General features: G+C 38.9%; 1 protein-coding gene across 4 annotated transcripts in view; it reads left to right on the top strand.

The window, feature by feature from the left end:
* MTR (5-methyltetrahydrofolate-homocysteine methyltransferase) overlaps positions 1-21,633 on the top strand; it is a 108,895-nt gene extending 87,262 nt beyond the window's left edge. Inside the window, exon 35 of one of the 4 annotated variants that reach the window (XM_058165900.1) lies at positions 16,334-21,633. The gene's annotated coding sequence lies outside the window, so the exon portion shown is untranslated. Of the gene's footprint in view, positions 1-395; positions 3,090-15,645 lie in introns of those variants that run through there. The other 3 variants (XM_058165867.1, XM_058165877.1, XM_058165894.1) reach the window with 3 other exon arrangements.
* The last annotated feature ends 204 nt before the right edge of the window (positions 21,634-21,837 follow it).

Raw genomic sequence — 21,837 nt, 5'->3', positions numbered from 1 at the left:
CCACAGATTTAGAAAGTGCATTACAGGGGATGGTTTTATTTTTTTACATATAAATGTCATTGATTATCCATATGGTAGATTTATCCTACAACATAATTCTCTATTAACACCAGGAATGAGTTTTAGAAAATTTAATTTAAAAAATGTACCTTATCTCACTAATTCTGAAACACACACAAGTATTTCAACATGCTGTTTTTGTCTGTGAAGTCAGAACATTAAAATTCTAGATCCAGGCTAACTTGAATCTTATGTTCTCCTTTGCCTTGAAAAAGCCACTCAGCTTTGCAGTCCCTTTTCACTAGCTGTTTCTCCACTAGATTAATCAACCTTTGTCCATTGCTATTTAGTTCAGACCCACTATTCTCCATCAGTGTTTGTCTTTTCCCTTAAAGGTAAAGGTAAAGGTTCCCCTCGCACATATGTGCTAGGGGGCGGTGCTCATCTCCGTTTCAAAGCTGAAGAGCCAGTGCTGTCCGAAGACATCTCCGTGGTCATGTGGCCGGCATGACTCAATGCCAAAGGCGCACGGAATGCTGTTACCTTCCCACCAAAAGTGGTCCCTATTTTTTCTACTTGCGTTTTTACGTGCTTTCGAAACTGCTAGGTTGGCAGAAGCTGGGACTAGTAAGAGGAGCTCACCCCGTTACACAGCAGCACTATGGATTCGAACCGCTGAGCTGCCGACCTTTCGATCGACAAACTCAACGTCCTAGCCCGAGCCACTGCGTCCCTTTTGTCTTTTCCCTTAATAACTAGCAGATCTATACTGTAGTCTAGCTATGATTTATATACACTAAAAGTGTCAACAGGGGATAGTGATTTAAAATGAGAATGTCTTGAAATGTTTTAATGTTATGTAGTAGGGTAGTAGTGCAATTATTTGAAGACCACTGACATTCTACTTAGCAATTTCTATCTGCCAAGTTATCATAGCATATTTTTATGTGCAGTTAACTTGTCATACATTTCCTCCCATTAAAGGCTTCTCTGTTCATTACTTTGCTGTATTTTACTGCGCTGGACATTTTAAAATGTTCCTCACCACAAAAACATGGGGGTCGGTGGACAACTTTAACTCAAATTCTCTCCTGCAACCCACAAACTCACTCCCATTGTTCTTCTGGAGGATTTCCCACTTTCCCAAATCAGATACTGGAGATCCCAAATACCTCAGAAGGGAAGAGAAATCAAGTGACATCACCTGCCTTTTATCCAGAGGAATATTCCATTCTACTATTTCTAACTGGATGTTACATTGCTATGCTATGTTATGTATTTATATTAAGCCTTACATTTTAAAACTCTCTAGAGGCTGAAACCATAGAGAAAATCAGATGTCAACACACATTAATAAGTATATAATTAGCTCCAATTAACACATCTACAGACTGTAACATACATTTCATGCACCATTAGCATCTGTGAACGTGAAACTAAAATGCATTTCTACTTTTCATATTGTTTTGGCTCTTAGCCTTGTTTAAAAGCTTGTATCCAAGTTATCTGTGTATGAAAGTAGTACAAAAATGGTTGTGAGGAGCGCTGATAACTGTATGGAATGATACTATATGGAAATCAATGGCATCAGAAAGTCTGTTAACTGCATTCTGGATTTTAATGGAAATTGAAAAGATGAGTTTATACCCGTGAATTTGTAAGTTGTAATACATGCTTATACTATATGCATGAATCAAGATATATATTTCAATAAAGCTGAATTATTTCACATACATCCACTGATTAACCCAATAAAATATCCATTAAATACTGTAAATGCAGCCAAATACAGTAGAATGTGGCAGAGACCAGGTCTTGGTCACCAAAGTAACTGTGACCACTAAAGTATGCTGAATCCAGTGGCAGCTGCACCCATTAGGCACTTACATGCAGAGCAAAAGCTACAAGAAAGTTAGCTAAGCCAAAGTGTGCTGATTAAAGGTCATGTTCTATACTTGTAATCTTAAATTCTGATTTGGAAAGACCTCCAGGGAAACCAATAGACAATTTAAAAAAATCAATTATCAAATAAAACTCAGGATGTTCATCACTATTAACACAATAATCAGTGGAAGTGGAAGATGATTGCTAAGGCCAGGAAAATTCAAAATGAGAATATAATTACCTTTCAATAGGCCTCCCTGGTTGGTGTAAGGTTAGTGACAAAATTAAGTAGGTCTTTTTAAGGACATTTCAAAGTTGCAATAATGCATCTAAAAAAAAGTCCACTCGATTTTCATGTAAAAGCAAGACAAAGTTTGAATTTTTTTCCAATACAATCTACATTTCTGGCCAGATACAAAACAATTCAGGCTTTGAAAATCTAAAGTAGCACTATAATTTGGCCTAGAAATACAAGTTAGAAGTAAATGACTATGAAAAGCAGTATGTCCTTTTGCTATTTTTGAAATTCCAAATAATTTTCGAAAATCTTTTAAAAAGGAGATGCACTCTGTCTGATTCCTACAAACAGTGGTAATGGGTTTGTCCAAACAGATCATGACCCAACAGCACTAAGGATACAGTATGTTCATGGATGATATCCATGTCAACAGTATATTCCAGCATGCCGTAATTAAGGTTATGATGAAACATGAACATTTAAAAACTATTGTGCTGATATAAGAATACTGTTTTTCCATGCAGCAAATTTAGATTGGCTAGATCACAGATCTCCGACCTTGACAACTTTACGACTTGTGGATTTTGTAATGTATTACTGTAAGTTTTGGCGGGAGTTTTAGGCGGGAAATATCTCGTTTCTGATTGGATGCAGCCTCAGGCTGAAGTGTATATAAGGAGAGGTTTTTCTCCAGAGTTTTGCTGGGTCACACTATATTAAAGAGCTGTTGTCACTAACCTGGTCTCCTGCCTCGTCAATACCCAAACTTAACATTGGCGACGAAGGTGGGATCTTGAGGCAGAGCACCAGAACAGAGCTGAACTCACTACGAGAATCAAACCCAGCAAGGTGACGGCGAATGCAGCGATGACCGGATACACGCCACCCACTCCGTTTGACCCTGCCCAGGAGACATGGGGAATATATATGACCCGTTTCGAAAGTTTCCTGGAGGCAAACGAGCTACAGGGAGTCTCCGACAACCATAAGCGGGCTTACTTCATAAGCCACTGTGGGTCCGCAGTCATCGCCGTCGCAGAAGCCCTAGCGGAGCCAACACCGCTACACTCCGTATCGTGGCAGACCCTTCAGACCCTCCTGAAGAATCACTCGCACCAGCCCCGTCCAAATCGTTCGGCAGTGCGAGTTTGGGGGCGCAGGCAACAAGAAGGCGAGTCTATCAGCGACTACATGGCAGCCCTGAGACAAGCCTCCAAGCATTGCAGTACCGCGATCTGGACGAAGAGCTGCTGGAACAACTTATACGGGGTCAGAGACATCCGTTTGAGGAGACGGTTGCTAGCCAAGAGCAACCTGACATTGGCAAACGCTCTGGGCGAAGCCAGAGCCCATGAGATGTCCAACCATGCAGCAGACACCTTACAAAGCGACTCACGCCGATGGCGGGCGCAAAGCCGAGCACAGTCCACCACGAAGAAACCTATCGTGAGTCAACCAGCGAAGAGGAGGAAGAAGTCCACTACACCGGAAAATCGACAAGGAAGACCGGAGGAATGCGGAAGTTGCGGGCGACATCAGCGCCAAAGATGTAAGTTCAGGGCGCCATTTGCGGTGTGAAAGGAAGGGCACCTGGCTCAAGTCTGCGAGCACCCCAACCTTCCGCGAAAATTCAAATCGGCCAATCAGAGCGGCTCTGAGTCAGAGATGCAAACCCACATTCCGCCGAAATTTCAAACCAGCCAATCAGAGCGCGAGATCGGCGAGGCGACCAGCGATTGGCCAGGAAAGAAAGAGCGAAGTCAAACCGAATGACTGTTACCATAGACCACGCAGCTACCCGCATCGAAGAAAAGATCTTCACAAACCCGACAATTGAAGGCGTACCGTGCCGACTGGAAGTAGACACAGGATCAGCTATCACAATCATGTCCTGGGACACTTTTGTGAAAGCCTTGCCGCACATCGCAAAGCGCAAGCTACAGAAACAACGGCTCCGGGTGCAGGATTACCAGGGCAACCGCATCCCTGTTCGAGGACAACGACCGAGGTCAAGCACGTACATACGAAAGACCCTGCCCATCACGTTAGTCGAGGAACCTTGCCAAGCTTGCTGGGGCTAGACTGGTTCAGGCGTTGGGAATGGGGTGACTGGCGTCCACGGAGCGGATGCAACCTGCAAAATGCCCTAATGGAGGAATTCGCAGAGGTATTCGAGGACCGTTTAGGCAAGTACAAGGGACCCCTATCTCCTTCAATTTAGACCCCAAATAGCTCCCATTAGGTTAAAGGCAAGGAGGGTTCCTTTTGCACTCAAACCTAAAATCGACAAAGAGTTAGATAAATTAGTCAGCCAGGGATACTAGTGCCAGTTGACCATGCCAAATGGGAGCGCCAATCGTCACCCTATAAAACCAGACGGGTCCATAAGAATTTGCGCTGATTACAAGGCTACCTTGAACAAAGCATTGCAAAGAGCGCCTACCCAGTTCCAGTAGTGCAACACTTATTGCACTCACTAGGGCACGGACAAGTTTTCGCCAAATTAGACTTGGCACAAGCGTACCAACAGCTACCCGTAGATGCTAGCACAGCTGAGGCCCAGACCATTGTAACGCACCGGGTGCCTTTAAGTGCACCCGGTTACAGTTCGGGTGAGTGTGGCCCTGGGCTATTCAAAATTTGATGGGCGACTCCTACAAGGGTTACCAGGAGTCGTGCCCTATTTCGATGATGTGTTGGTATCAGGGAAGATTTAAGAGAACTGGGAAGCGATTAAGGAAAGTTTTGGCCATTTTAGGTCGGCAGGATTAAAAGTCAAAGCAAGCAAGTGTCAGATAGGGTCGAATCTGTTGAATTTTGGGCTATAGAATAGACAAAAGGATTCACCCACTGAGAGCAAAGTCAAAGCGATAAAGAGAGCCCCAGCACCCAAAAACAAGACAGAACTCCAGGCTTTCCTGGGTCTGGTAAACTTTATGCAGTATTTTAAAAGACAAGGCAACCGTTGCTGAACCGCTGCATAAATTGCTTGGAAAAACACTGTTTGGTCTTGGGGAAGTCAGAGAATAGGGCATTTGAGGCAGTAAAAGTTTGCTATCAGGTGAAAGCCTGTTAATACAATACAACAACAGACTGCCGTTAGTATTGGTTTGTGATGCGTCCCCTATGGAGTAGGAGCTGTACTTAGCCACAGACTCCCAAACGGCACTGAAGCCCCTATAGCGTTCTATTCACGAGCGATGTCCCGGCTGAGAGGAATTACAGCCAGCTAGATAGGAGGCTCTCGCAATAGTGTCAGGGGTGAAAAATTTCACGAATCGTTTTGGCGAGATTTGAAATTGTCACTGATCACAGACCGCTATTGGGGTTACTGGCTGGCGACCGCCCAACGCCAGTAGCACTCTCACCTAGACTGACCAGATGGACTATTTTTGACCGCATACTCCTACAAGCTGCAGCATCGGCCTGGAAAGGAGCTGGGGCATGCGGACGCATTGAGCAGATGCCCATTGCCAGGAAATCGAGGACCCCACCCGGGCACACCCGTTCTACTAATTGACTCTTTGGACTCTGGCCAGTCACATCGCAGGAAGTGGCTCGGGCCTCCTACCGGGACGTTGTTTTAAGGACTGTAATCGGTTGGGTTCAAAGGGATGGCCGCTGCGCTCAGCACGCTTCAAGGAATTTGTAAAGAAAAAGAATTGTCCGTACAAGGGGTGCCTGCTCTGGGGGATAGGGTGGTAGTCCCAGAAACTGAGGAAAAGTTCTGGAACTCCTGCATGAGGGTCACCCAGGAATTGTGAGGATGAAGGGTTTGGCTAGGAGCTATGTCTGGTGGCCCCTAATGGACAGGAAATCAGTGACAGGGTTGGCGATGCCAAGTATGTCAGGAATCCAGACCACTACCACCACGGCCCCAGTTTTGGAGTGGGAGAAACCCCAAGGCCCTTGGTCCCGCATACACATTGATTTTGCGGCCTTCCACGGCCAAACATTTCTAATTGTGGTGGATGCATTCTCCAAATGGCTGGAGATCATCCTAATGGAATCCACAACCGCGGGAGCTGTCATATCAGCACTAAAACACCTTTTCGCCACGCACGGGCTACCGGACACCCTCGTGTCCGATAACGGCCCACAGTTCACCGCAGCATTATTTGAAGGGTACCTGGCTGAAGAGGGCATCCGACATGCCCTCTCAGCGCCGTTCCACCCTGCCGAACGGCCTTGCTGAACGTTTTGTCCGGAGTGCGAAAGAAGCGCTATCACGAGCGGCCCGGCGATTGGCAGGCACAAATCGGCGCATTCCTAACCGTCAACACAGGACCCCTGTGTGGCCACCGGCCGCAGCCCAGCCGAGCTATTAATGGGGCGGAAGCTACGGTGCCCGCTAGACCGGCTACACCCGAACTACGTACAGGACGGGTTCAAAACAAAATCAGATAGAATCCGAGAGTTAAACATAGGAGACTCAGTATGGGCACATAATTACAGCGGCGGCCCAAACTGGAAGAGGGGATAGTCATAGACAAACGGGCCCCAAATCTTATCTAGTGGAACTAGACGATGGCAGAGTCTGGAGGCGCCACATAGATCAATTAAGAAACAGATTGAGCGATAAGGCAGAACCAGGCGAAACAAGCCCTGACTATGATTTAATTAACCCCACAGCTGACTGGAGCCGAGAACAAACAGAAATCGTAAGCAAAGAACCAAACAGAGACTTATCTGAGTCAGGCGAGGTCCAGCGACACCCTCCGGTCCCTCTAGAGGACAGCAGGCCCGAGCCGGCGAATAATCCAGGGCCGGATGGCCGGGAGGAGGAGCTCAGAGGAACGAAAAGTCCCTCCGGCACGCTCGACTCAACTCCAGAAAGTGAACTGCGCAGGTCCGGAAGAGTCAGGAGGCGCCCACGTACCTGCAGGACTACGAGAAGTAATATGCAAATATTGGCAAAGTGCCTTCTGGGAGGGAAGGAGTGTAATGTATTACTGTAAGTTTTGGCGGGAGTTTTAGGCGGAAATATCTCGCTCTGATTGGATGCAGCCTCAGGCTGAAGTGTATATAAGGAGAGGTTTTTCTCCAGAGTTTTGCTGGGTCACCAATTATTAAAGAGCTGTTGTCACTAACCTGGTCTCCTGCCTCGTCATTACCCAAACTTAACAGGTTACTTGTAAAAATAATCATGGCGGAATGGCAGCAAGCAAAGGCATGTAGAATGTCATGGGAAATGGGAAAGACCTCGGGAGATGTGGCCAAGAGGTCAATCGTTGAAACAGTGTTGCCCCAACTGGACATTGGGTACAAAAGTGTCATAAGAGACCTTCCTTAGTTTCTCAGGTTGTAAAAAGGCGGGGGAGGAGGGGAGAAGTGTATTTTCAGACTTGCAAGTTTGATGATGGCTTTATGGAGCAGACCAGATAGGAAACATGGCCAGAGGAACTCATTCTATTTCATAAGTTTAAAAGTACATCCCCCACCGGTCTCTGTTATGGTCTGAGAAACTGGGAAGGGTCTCTTCTGAACTTTTTGCGCAGTTCAGTATCCAGCTGTGGTCTGTGCTGTCTCTTCTCTTAGTTTTCCCATCTTTTGTCACCCTGCAGTACAATGCTTATGACTGGCTTTAATTCATAAATGTCAAAAGGAGAATATACAATTTCATTATCAGAGAAACCAGAACTTAGGGTAATTTGGTGAAATGGGCAACTGTACAAATCGTATAAATTACAATAGCACTTTAACATATACGGATCCGTAGTGCTTTTACAGCACTATCTAAGCAGTTTACAATGCTCTATGACAAGATTTCAAAAATAAGTATAGTGTCATTTCTGCCCTGAGTAAAAAGCAGATTACATAACAGAATTAATAATAATTAATGCCTTGTAGTCTTGCAGTTCTTAGCAGGATATGAAAAAGAATGCCATGTTTTGCTTAACAGCAAAAGACCAGCACAGAGATATGCACTTAAGATCTTCTGGTTGGGTAGAATTTACGTAACTGTACCTATTAGGCATGGACAGTAATATCTGTATAAAAGTAAATCTCAAAGAAATATATAATAAGCAAGCATTCCCAAGAAAAGATGAAAAATGCTTGCTTAGTGTGCTATTACTATTGCTGGCTCAAGGCCTAAACATATAGGATATAGATAATCATTACTGATTGCAGCCAGATTCTTATTTAAAATGTTTAAAAGGTAAAGGTTCCCCTTGCACATACGTGCTAGTCATTCCTGACTCTAGGGGGCGCTGCTCATCTCCGTCTCAAAGCCGAAGAGCCAGCGCTGTCCGATGATGTCTCTGTGGTCATGTGGCCGGTATGACACAATGCCAAAGGTGCATGGAGCGCTGTTACATTCCGACTAAAGGTGGTCCCTATTTATCTACTTTCATTTTTTATGTGCTTTCGAACTGCTAGGTTGGCAGAAGCTGGGACAAATAATGGGCGCTCACTCCGTTACGCAGCACTAGGGATTTGAACCACTGAACTGCTGACTTTTCGATCGACAAGCTCAGCATCTTACCCACTAAGCCCTTTAAAACGTTTAGGATTGCATTATTAGTTGTTTAAAGCATGGGCTTGATTTTAAATTTATAGAATAGAATAGAATAGAATAGAATAGAATTTTTATTGGCCAAGTGTGATTGGACACACAAGGAATTTGTCTTGGTGCATATGCTCTCAGTGTACATAAAAGAAAAGATACGTTCATCAAGGTACAACATTTACAACACAATTGATGATCAATATATCAATATAAATCATAAGGATTGCCAGCAACAAGTTATAGTCATACAGTCATAAGTGGAAAGAGATTGGTGATGGGAACTATGAAACGATTAATAGTAGTGCAGATTCAGTAAATAGTCTGACAGTGTTGAGGGAATTATTTGTTTAGCAGAGTGATGGCCTTCGGGAAAAAACTGTTCTTGTGTCTAGTTGTTCTGGTGTGCAGTGCTCTATAGCGTCGTTTGAGGGTAGGAGTTGAAACAGTTTATGTCCAGGATGCGAGGGATCTGCAAATATTTTCACGGCCCTCTTCTTGATTCGCAGTATACAGGTCCTCAATGGAAGGCAAGTTGGTAGCAATTATTTTCTGCAGTTCTAATTATCCTCTGAAGTCTGTGTTTTTCTTGTTGGGTTGCAGAACCGAACCAGACAGTTATAGAGGTGCAAATGACAGACTCAATAATTCCTCTGTAGAACTGGATCAGCAGCTCCTTGGGCAGTTTGAGCTTGCTGAGTTGGCGCAGAAAGAACATTCTTTGTTGTCCTTTTTAATGATGTTTTGATGTTAGCTGTCCATTTGAGATCTTGCTATATGATAGAACCCAGAAATTTGAAGGTTTCTACTGTTGATACTGTGTTGTCAAGTATTGTGAGAGGTGGAAGTATGGAAGGGTTTTTCCTAAATCTACCACCATTTCTACGGTTTTGAGTGTGTTCAGTTCCAGATTGTTTTGGTTGCACCACAAGGCTAGTCGTTCGACCTCTCGTCTATATGCGGATTCGTCATTGTCTCGAATGAGACCAATCACTGTTGTGTCATCTGCGAACTTCAGTAGCTTAACAAATGGATCATTGGAGATGCAGTCATTGGTATACAGAGAGAAGAGAAGTGGGGAGAGCACACAGCCTTGGGGGGCCCCTGTGCTAATTGTACAGGTATTTGATGTGATCTTGCTTAGCTTCACCTGCTGCTTCCTGTTTGTTAGGAAGCTTGTGATCCACTTACAAGTCTGTTCCGGTACCTGTAGCTGGTTTAGCTTAGTTAGAAGAATGTCTGGAATGATGGTATTGAATGCTGAACTAAAGTCTACAAAAAGGACCCTTGCATAGGTTTTTGGAGACTCAAGATGTTGTAGGATGTAGTGCAGATATATTCTGGTTATTTCATTAATGCGGAAACATTTATATTATAAAAATTAATGTATACTTACATGTTTATAATTGTAAATATTTAGAAGAAAATTAGGAGTAAATGGTCATGAATATTAAAATGCAATTTTGTCAAATATCAGCGCTCTTTAGATTAAAAGGTCCATTTGGATATTTACATAAATCATTTACAGTCTCCTGTTTACTAGCTACTGCCTTTTACAAAGCTAGGCTAACGTATTTTTTATGATGTTTCACTGCCATTTTAATAACTGGAGAAATTGTTCAGTTGAGATAAGAGGGCATTGCCGGGGCGGGTGTGTGTGTGATTTTATTATATTAATTTATTTGATTCTTTTTTATTAGTTTTATTGTTTTAAATGAGGCTTTATATTCTGTAAGCCACCTTGAGTCACCATGTGCGAATAGGCGGAGATATAAATTCAATCAATCAATAAATAAATTGGTACTATATAACTATGTTGTCAGTATAAAGTCCCTGCCATCTATTTTATTTACATTTGTTTTCCCACCCCAATTGTGGACATATTTTCACATCATAGGTATGTTCACTATTCCTGTGAATTTTTGAGTTTGATAGATAAAGTCTGTAACTAAGTTAATTTTTTCTCTAGTTACGTAGATTGGTTATTGCCTGTTGAAGCACATTTTAAACTTAAAAAAAATATATACTGGAAGACACAGACTGGCTTTTGTAATCTTTCAAGATACCCCTTAAGACTTTCTTGTTTCAGTTCTCCAAAATATTATCTTCACCATTCAACGATTGATGAGATTTATTTCAACAGATTAATTCCAATTTCTATTTCTTTTAGTCCACAACATCTTAAGAAATATTCTGCATATAATTTAAGAAGTTGATGGTATATAAAAGTAATACACTTCTTGCCTAATTTTGAACCATTTAACATCTCCGTAGTCCATTCTATTGCTGCTTCAAAATCAATGAACTCTTTAAATGTAGATGAAGATGGTGGCCTGGAGTTCAGTCATTTACGCCATCATGCTGAATACCGTTGTTCGAACTGAATGCATTAATAATATACGTTAATGGCAAATTCTGATGTTAACAATATCATAAAATGTTTTACTTAAAGAAACATTGTTTAAGATTTCCTCTCATATAGGCCTTGCTAGCGTCCCAAATCATCTCTATAGATGTTTCTTTTTTCATATTCATAATAAAAAATTCCTTCATTTGCTTTTTACATTCATTTACATTTTGTTCATATTTAAACAAATTCTCATTCAACCTCCATGATCTCCTAGCCTCCTTTTCCCGATCAATTTCAATCCAAACCGGACTATGATCAGATAGAGTTCTTGAACAAATCTTAGTCGTCTTCACTCTAGAATACAAATCATTAGAAATCAAAATAAAGTCAATCCTCGAAAATGATTGATGCCTGTCAGAAAAGAAGGTAAAATCCCTCTCTTCTGTATTATGTCCTCTCCAAATATCTCTTAATTCCAAGTCCTCCATTATTTCAAAAAAAACCTTTGAAATTACTTGACATCTTCCTTAAACTTTTTATCTTTGAGTATCCAACACACCGTTCCAATCACCCATTAATATATATGATTTATAATCCCAAAACACTATTCTTTTATGTAAAAACTTGAAAAAATTTTCTTGTTGTTCATTCGGAGCATAAACTCCTATTAATAATACCTTCTTTCCCTCCAACAAAAGTTCAATAGCAATGTATCTTCCTTGCTTATCCACCTCAATTAATTTTGCTGATATATCCTTTTTTATATATATAACTAAACCGTTTTTTTTTCCAAAGAGGAGGCAACAAAATGTACCCCCAGTTTTGAGTTTATCAAATATTATTATCAAAAATTATTTTATACAAATGAATATTAAATACAAAAATAAATTGCAGAAGAAGAAAAAGAAAAAGGAATTGGAAGAGGAAATTAAAAAGAAAGAACAGTTATTGATAAATAGCCCAGGAAATAGTAAAATAAAAGAATCAATAAATATATTAAGAGGTCAGTTTAACATGTTGATGGCAGATCAAGTAGCAATTAATTTACAATATGTAAAACATGATACGTTTAATAATGCCAATAAGCCAGGAAGATGGCTTGCCTATTTAATAAGGAAAAAACAGAAATCACGAATGATTGATAAAATAGAATATAGGGGTAAGGAAGTTTATCAAAAGAATTTGATTAAAAAAGCATTTTTAGAGTATTATAGTAAGTTATATACTAGGGATATGATTGATGATATAGAGATAGAAAGATATTTACAACAACAAAATATTTGTGAGCTTACAGAAAATCAAAGAGAAGAACTGAATCAATTAATTACTTCAGAGGAAATTTTGTTAGCAATTAAGCAACTTAAAATTGGTAAAGCACCAGGTACAGATGGTTTAACAGCTGTTTATTATAAAAATTTACAAAATGAGATGGTTGAACCACTTAAAGAGTTATTTAATAAAATTCAAATGGGAGGAGATGTTCCCCCTTCATGGAGGACAGCCTTTATTTCGTTAATACCGAAGGAAGATCGAGATGGTATTAAAGCAGAGAATTATAGGCCTATATCACTTTTAAATACTGATTATAAGATATTTGCCAAGATACTTGCTAATAGATTAATGCCAGTGATGAATCAAATAATTCATAATGATCAGTCAGGATTTATTAAGGGTAGGCAGATGAGATATAATGTGAGGCAAATTGTAAATTTACTTGAATATTTGGAAAGAAACAACCAAATCTCAGCGGCTTTTTATTTTGGATGCTGAAAAAGCTTTTGATAGATTGGATTGGCAGTTTTGTTTAAAGTAATAGAAAAATGCAATTTGGGGATTATTTTATCCATGCAATTAAAGCAATATATCAGAAGCAAACAGCACAAATAATAGTAAATGGTGGGTTAACAGAAACTTTTAAAATTGGGAAAGGGACGAGACAGGGATGTCCCTGTCTCCATTACTTTATTTTAACTTTAGAAATCCTTTTGAATAAAATACGTGGTTCTGATCGAATAAAGGGAATTAGAGTTAAACATCAAGATTATAGATTAAGAGCTTTCGCAGATGACTTGGTTGTTACTGTATCTCAACCAACATACTCAGCTACTGGTTTAAAAGATATAATTGGTCAGTATGGTAAAGTATCTGGATTTAAGGTGAATCAGCAAAAGACAAAGATGATAACTAAAAATATGAATATACAACAAAAAGAAGAGTTAGAAAGAACTACAGGTTTTGAAATCGTTAAAAAGGTTAAATATTTAGGAATATATATTACAGCTTCAAATGTCAAATTATACAAAAATAATTATGAGGTATTGTGGCAGAAGGTATGGAAAGAAAGGGAGAGTTGGAAGAAGTTACAACTATCCTTGTTGGGAAGAATAGCAGCTATAAAATGAATGTTTTGCCCAGGTTTCTATTTTATTTCAAATGATACCGGTACTTAAGAATGATATCAAATTACAGGAATGGCAAAAGGGGTTAATAACTTTGTATGGATGGGCAAAAACCAAGAATAAAATTAAAAATAATGCAGGATACAAGGAAAGGGGGTTCTTAAAATGCCTATTTTAAAATTGTATTATGAAGCAGTTGTCTTATCATTAATTACTGATTTGATTAATTTGACTGAGGAAAGAGTTTTGAATATAGAAGGTTATGGTTTGTTATATGGGTGGCATGCCTATTTATTATATGATAAGAAAGTAGATAAAATATTTAAAAATAATATAGTTAGAAATGCATTATTGAGGGTTTGGAGGAAATATCAATATAAATTAGATGGAAAGATTCCAATATGGGCAATCCGAGACACATGATAGAAAATATAAATATATATCAAAAGATGGAGGTAGTTACCTATAAAGAACTTCTTTGTATGGAAAAGGGGGAATTACAATTAAAATCCAGAGAAAAGATGGGGGAAGAAGGGAAAAATTATACATGGTTCCAATATGGACAATTACAAGCTAGATGGAAATTAGATCAAAAAATAGGTGTTAAGCAAACTGAGGATAATTTGTTAAAACAAATGAGAGATCAAGGCCAACAGCATATTAAGAGGTTGTATAATGTATTAGTAGAAATAGACTCAGAGACTGAATTGGTTAAGGATTGTATGATTAAGTGGGCACAAAATTTTCAGCAACCAATAATGTTGGAAACTTGGGAAAGAATTTGGGTGAGGAATGTTAAATTTACACAAGCGCAAAATATGAGAGAAAATTTTTATAAGATGTTTTATAGATGGCATTTAGACCCCAAAAAGTTGTCATGTATGTATCCTAATGTACAGGCTAAATGTTGGAGATGCGATTGTGAAGATGCCACTTATTACCATATATGGTGGACTTGTAAAAAAGTTAAAGCATTTTGGATTAAAGTATGGTGGATCATGCAGAATATTTTGAAAATTGAAGATTAAGTTTACTCCACAGTTCTTTCTACTAGGAATAATTATGGATTGTACAGCTATAGAGACTAAATTGATTTTGAACAGCCGCGAGACTTTTGATTGCTCAATATTGGAAGAAAGAAGAATGACCTACAATTGAAGAATGGACACTCAAAATATCAAATCTGGCAGAAATGGCAAAAATTTCTGCTTACTTGAAAGACTATACACAAGAAAAATATATTTTAGAATGGAAAATGTGGATTGATTATATTCAAAATAAATATCAGATAAAAAAATATCGAATAGCATATGAGTAAATTTAGGAAATATTTTGTATTAGATATATTTTGAAGGAGAGGGAATTGAGAGTGTGACTAAGTGTGGTGTGACTAGAGATTATAATTTAGGAATTATTTTAGATTATGATTGTTAGTTTTGATACCCTGCATTTTGTTCTGGGAAGTCGGGGTGGGGGTGGGGGTAAAGGGAGGGAATTGGGGGTTGAGGTAGAGATGGAGTGATGTTTAATGTACAGGGTTTATTGAAGATGTATAAATATAATTAATGCAGGGTCGGGTCTGCCCAGTTACCATTTTAGAACGGTGGGGAGAGAGAAAAGAGAGAGTAGGAGGTAGGAAAGAGGAGAAGAGGAAGGAAGAGGGGTAGAAGAGGGAGAAGGAAGGTGTAGGGTGGAGGGAGGAGAGGATGTAGATAAGAGAAGGAGAGGAAGGTCTGGAAAGTAGAAGAAGGTAGAAGAGGGAAGAGTGTTAAAAAGGGGGGTGGTGACTGGGCAAGCCCGACTAATTGTATATAACTGTACATTGGATGAACTATTTGATATGATTGTAAGAATAAAACTTTAAAAAAAAAAAAAAAGAAACATTGTTAAAATATATTAAAATGGTACTGAACTAAACATGAGATAAAAGGTAGCTAAATTTGGGGAAAATGTTCATATAGGAAATTTACATAAACACTTAATTGTATGGTGGCCTATTTTCACATGTGATAGGCATCGTCATCTGAATATGGCTGAACTGGAAAGAAATATTCCAAAATAAGTTTACTAGAAATTGTAATCCCAACACATTAGAAATCTCCATAGACTTTTAGCTACGTACTTTGGGATGAACACCATTCGAATGGTATGGGAGTATGAATGGATTTCCAGAAAAATTGCAGACTAGAGGAACCATTTGAGCTTCAGTTTGAGATACAGACACAACACAAACTCATCCCCAACAACCTGTGCTTGTCTTCAACAGTGAAGGGACACAGGGCAGAAAACATCCTGCAGTCAAGAAGGCTCCACACCCATTTGCATTACTCAGGTGACCCTGAGGAGACAGATAAACCTCCAAGTGCTTCAAGGACTCTCTAAAAGGGGCAAATTACCAGCTATCTGCAAGGAATATAAATCCTTCCATTTCCCCACTATCCAGTCAGAGAGGAAACGTCTTCAAAGAAAAAAATAAGCCCAGTTGCCTCCTGAAAAAGCACCTTTGGGACAACCATGATCTGGATGACTGAGACTCTCCAAAGACTTTTAACACATTGGAAAGGCACAAGGTTGGGAAGGCTGTTTGAGAGAGGGGCATTTCTTGTATTAAAAGATTTGGGAGGAAGAATAATTACAGTATCTTATAATTTGCCATAATTGTCTATTTGGATTGTATGTATGGAAAAGACAGCAATACTAGATCACACTTTCTTAGTGGAACCTGCAACAAAGTGTTGCAATTTGGAGTTATTCTGTTTTGAGGGTAGTAACCTGTTTTCTTCTAAAATATGCCATTGAAATTTCAATCCCAACCCCCTTTTTGTATTTGGTCTCCCATACAAAGTTTGTTGGCTACCGTGTATGCTTCATGATAGCTATAAAATTTTGGAGTTATTTTACATAGCTGATAACATTCATCTATATGGGTAACATCATTTTCACTATTATCCCAGGACAAGAAAAGCTGTAGAATGTGTTGGAAAAGGCTTAAGAGTTCTGGACATCATCAGGAAGGAGAATGAACAAAAGCTGGCTGGGTTGACTGCAGGGTAAACAAGTGGATGAACATCATTGGACCTCTTTGTCTCTATTCATTTAATTTGCTTTTAATTTTTTGTTGACATTCTACAGGCACGGAACAAATGCAGTCTACATTGTACTTATTTACCCCACTTTTAGAATTTGTTGCATTCTAGCACACTTGGTATTACCCAATGTCTACTAATGCCTTTTTTTTGGTGGCCATTTTGTTTGCATAATGGTTGATGGTTCACAAGATAATCAAGCTGGAATGAGAAAAAAAGCTGATCAGGAGAGCACTAGCTCTCAGCTCCTTTGAGAGATATTTAAATACAGAAGAAAACAATGAGTACACCTACTCAGACAACAATGAAAATCAGTTTTTTTTCTTGCTTGGAACAGCTGTATCAACTATAAAGACAAGCAAATATACTTTTGTTCTGAACACTGGGGAACACTTGTTTCATGCTCTTGGCACAGATATTATGATTCACATTTAGAACTACAGGCAATCATTGACAATACTGAATTCTTTGATTTTGGCAGTTCTGGCAAGAAATAGAAATGATACTTCATGATTATCACACTCCATAAATAATAAACATCAAACAGTGTGAGGCTATGCTTCAAAGGAATAATAATTAAAACATAATCTGAATATTGACACGGACATTTTTGAATGTCAAATCAATTAGAAAAAAACTTTTAAATAATTTTATGTCTATTACACATTAGTTGGCATGTTTATCCAGATAAAGGTAGGAGATAGGTTTGGTCTAGTGGTTAACCAGGGGTGCTATTCAGCAGGTTCTGACAGGTTCTGGAGAACCAGTAGCGGAAATTTTGAGTAGTTTGGAGAACCGGCAAATACCACCTCTGGCTGGCCCCAGAGTGGGTTGGGAATGGAGATTTTGGAATATCCTCCCCCCCAGGAGAGGGGAGGGAATGGGGATTTTGCAATATCCTTCCCCTGCCACATCCACCAAGCCACGCTCACAGAACCAGTAGTAAAAAAAAATTGAATTCCACCACTGGTTAAGGCCCCAGGCTAGAAAGCAAAAGATTGTGAGTTCAAGCTCCAGCTTAGCCACGAAAGCCAGCAGGGCGGCCTTGGGCCAGTCACTCTCAACCCAACCCACCTCATAGGGTTGTTATTGTGGGCAAAATAGGAGGAGGAAGATGATATGCCTTGAGTTATTTATAAAAGTAATAAAGGTGGGATATAAATAAGTGCATAAATATAAAATGCTGAAGCGGCCCGTGTTGAAGGGAAATAGCTTTCATTTTGTCTTACTGATTTGTTTTTCATTCTTCAGGTTTGATCAAATGAAAGTAAAGGAAAAGATATCCCCACCAACTCCAACTAGTAGTAACAGAGCTGGAGCTAGTAATTTGGATGGTAATCTAGGATCAATTACGGTAGTTAAGGAAGAGCTATTTCAAGTCATGGAACAAGATTTGGGCTATAGAAATTTTTAAAGAATGTGTGCTGTTGTATGAGATCCTGAAGCCAGGCGATCAGCTAGTCCCTGAGCCGATAGTGACTAAGATCAGCCTCTTCACTAAACAATTGTTCATTCCTGCATTCCTACTTCTCTGCCTCAGAGATCTTTGTAATACAGGTTGGATGTGCATAAAAAAACCCATATGCTAAAACCATTTATTCAATCAATCAATCCATTTATAAAGCTGCCCATCTCACGATAAAGTGACTCTGAGTGCCTTACAATAGAAACAACCACCATCTTCTTAGCCATTGTCTATCCACTGCAGGATGAAGGCCTCTTCCACGTTTCCAACCAATATGATCCTGAGCCTTCATTTGCCAATTGGGCCCACAATACTTGTTGATACAGTTGATCCATCTTGTTTTAGGTCTCTTTGGGGAACACTTTTTATCAAGTGGGATTCATTCTATGACTGCCTTGGTCCACCTCCCATCAGTTGTTCTTGCTATATGATCAGCCCATTTCCATTTCAATTCCCTTATTCTCTTGATGATATTGTATACTTCTGTTTGTTCTCTAATCCTTGTGCAGGTCTTTCTATCTTGTCTTGAAATGCCGAGCATGTATCTTTCTATGGCTCTTTGCACCTCTCGCAGTTTTTATATTGATTCTGAGGTTAGTGTCCATGTTTCACTGGCATAGGTTACAGCAGATAGTACACACTATTGAAAGCTTTTCTCTTCAGGCATAGGGGGGAGTTTGTTCTTGCTGAATGCCTGCCAACCACATTTAACATGCCATTTAATTTCAATAATAATAATAATAATAATAATAATAATAATAATAATAATAATAATAATAATAATAATAATAATAATAATAATATCAGAGTTGGAAGGGATCTTGGAGGTCTTCTAGTCCAACCCCCTGCCCAGGCAGGAAACCTTATAGGAGATCCTTTGGCCAAGGTATATGTAGGAGTCTACTATGTCTAGTACTTCTCCAAATATATTTTTTCTTTTTTTGGGGGGGTGAATTTATTAAACATAACCTGGCTCTTTTTCAGGTTTATTTTTAAGCCAAATGGTTCTCATGCTTTGTGCAGCTCTTGTATGTGTCTTTGTAGCTCTTCTGGGTCTTGTGAGAAGAGAACAACATCATTTGCAAATCTTAAGTAATTTTAATAGGCACCATTGATTTTTATTCCATCCTTTGCCCAGTTTAGTTTGAAAAATACTTCTTCAAAGAAACTATCATGAAATCAAAATGTTAAATAACTACAATGAAAATATGTCAACGATATTATTAATAACATGATAGTGGAGAAAATTATTAAAAACATGCAACCATCTCATAAAGTTGCCATTTCCTTGAGATGGCCAGGCCTTTTTTAAGTGAGTTTTGAAAGGATGTCAAGGAGGAAGCCAATCTTACCTTGGGATTATGCAATTTATTGCACACACAAGAAATGCTTTTTTTGCTTGGACTGGCACAACTAATTGAAAAAAAGCAGGTTAGAACCCCAAAGGGATTTTAGAGAATAGCGTTAAAAGTTGTGGCAAAATTCATGCTTATTTAAAAGTAGACTTCTCTAAGCTCCAAGGGTGCTGTGTTTGCAACTTCCAACATTATGAACCACAAGCAAAAGAAGCCATTTAGAAGAGAACTTGTCTGTTGTAGTATTATAACCTTGTCAATAAGTTTCTTGCCTAAAGATGGGTAAGATAACATAAACAGAGGGAAGAAAAAATAAGGAATTGTGTTAGAATGTTTGTGTCAGAAATATACAGGACTATCAAGTTGTACAAGTAGTCCCTGGATTACTGGGATTCCTAGTGATGGACTGGGAACTCCATCATTAAACAATATGGCGCCCGTGCATAGTTCTTCAGGTACTGTGTCTATCAGATCTAATTCCTTAAATCTATTTGTCACCTCTACTGTATATTCATCAGGGATATGATTTAGTTCATACCTGAGTGGCCTGGGGCTTTCCCCTACTTTCTTCAATTTAAGCCTAAATTTTGCAAAGAGAAGCTCATGATCTGAGCCACAGTCAGCTTCTGGTCTTGTTTTTACTGACTGTATAGAGTTTCTCCATCTTTGGCTGCAGAGCACATAGTCAATCTGATTTCTGTGTTGACTGTCTGGTAATGTCCATGTGTAGAGTCGTCTCTTGAGTTGTTGGAAAAGAGTGTTTGCTATGACCATCGTATTATCTTGACAGAATTCTATCAGCCTGTGCCCTGCTTCATTTTGTACTCCAAGGCCAAAATTTCCTGTTATTCCAGTTATCTTTTGGCTTCCTACTTTAGCATTCCAATCGCCCATGATGATAAGGACATCATTATATAGTGATGCACAATTGGAAGAACTGAACAAGCAGCTGAGATCAAATTCTCCTGGAGAAAGTATGTATTAGTAGATACTGTCTCTGGTAAAATAAAATATTTTAATAAGAAAATTGGTGTTGACTCTCAGTAGTCACGCATACATATTTTTCCAGGAGAATCTGTCCTCTGTTGTTCAGTGCTTCCAACTGTACATCTATCACTGTGAAATGGTGATCTTTTATCATCTTACCAAATTTTTATTCTGCTTTTTACAACTGGATGTCATATTTTTTAAATTTCTATTAAGATTATATTTATTATATATTTAAATATTAAATAAAATATATATTATTATTTAAAACTGTGTGTACATCCTTTATATGCAGGTAGTTCTTGGCTTACAATTCAGAATTCATTTAGTGACCGCTCAAAGTTACAATAGCATTTTTAAAAAGTGATTTATTACAATTTTTCACACTTATGACTTATAGCAGGGTCTGCAAACTTGGCTCTTTTAAGCTTTGCTGGCTGAGGAACTCTGGGAGTTGAAGTCCACAAGTCTTAAAAGAGCCAAGTTTGCAGACCCCTGCCTTATAGCGTCCCCACGCTCATGTGATCAAAATTCAGACACTTGGCAACTGATTCATAGTTATGATAGTTACAGTGTCCTGGGGTCATGTGATCACCTTTTGTGACTTTCTGACAAGCAAAGTCAAAGGGGAAGCCAGATTCACTTAACAACCATGTTATTAACTTAACAGCTGCTGTGATCCACGTAACAATTGTGGCAAGAAAAGTTGTAAAATGAGGCAAAATGCACTTAACAACCGTCTCGCTTAGCAACATAAATTTTGGTCTCAATTGTGGTAGTAAGTGAAGCACTACCTGTACATATATAATTTAACTTGGAAGATAAAAGTATTGCAATTCCTTAACATATTAACATAGGGAAAATTATGTAATTTATGTTAATTATATAATTTTAAGAAACATACTTATTACAATAGCCATCTGGTTCAGGATACTTTACCTCAAGGTGTTTTTTGAGGCAGAACAGGTTTTCCAGGCTTAATGTGCACTGATTTCATTCTGCTCTGGTTCCTACAGTTAAGAGGTCTGAAATCCTTTCCCAGAACTATCTTTAATGTGCAGCATGAAACTTCCCAGCTCTTAGATTAATTCATTAAGTTCTTACATATTTTTAAAGCTCCTGTACAAACGTTAATTATGCAAAGTTCAACGTGTTACTGATTTTTAAAAAAGTCATTGTAATAGGGTATTCTTAAAAATGCAGTCAATAAAATTTGTAAAAATAAAATTCTAACAATGTTGATGAAGAGTAACAATAATTGTATTTCCTTTCATCACACTGATATTAAATTATCCTCAAAGAGGAAACTGTTGAAGTATATTATTGTCATTTCAATGTATAATAAAGAGGTTTCTCTTTTCTATTAATTGAACTGTTAGCTTCCCTCCTCTAACTTATTATATTTGTGTGATCAATCAATATCCCAGATTCTAAGATATCATTCATTGCTTGTGGGTGAATTAATTTTTTCCCTCTGAAACTAATTGCCACATAAACTGCTTTTAAATGATGAATCACCCTTTCAGTTTCTTTTAGTACACTTAGTACCATTAAGTCTGCAATCT

Source organism: Ahaetulla prasina, chromosome 1, assembly GCF_028640845.1.
Source record: "Ahaetulla prasina isolate Xishuangbanna chromosome 1, ASM2864084v1, whole genome shotgun sequence".
Classification (NCBI taxonomy): domain Eukaryota; kingdom Metazoa; phylum Chordata; class Lepidosauria; order Squamata; family Colubridae; genus Ahaetulla; species Ahaetulla prasina.
This window is presented reverse-complemented; position numbering and strand designations above follow the sequence as displayed.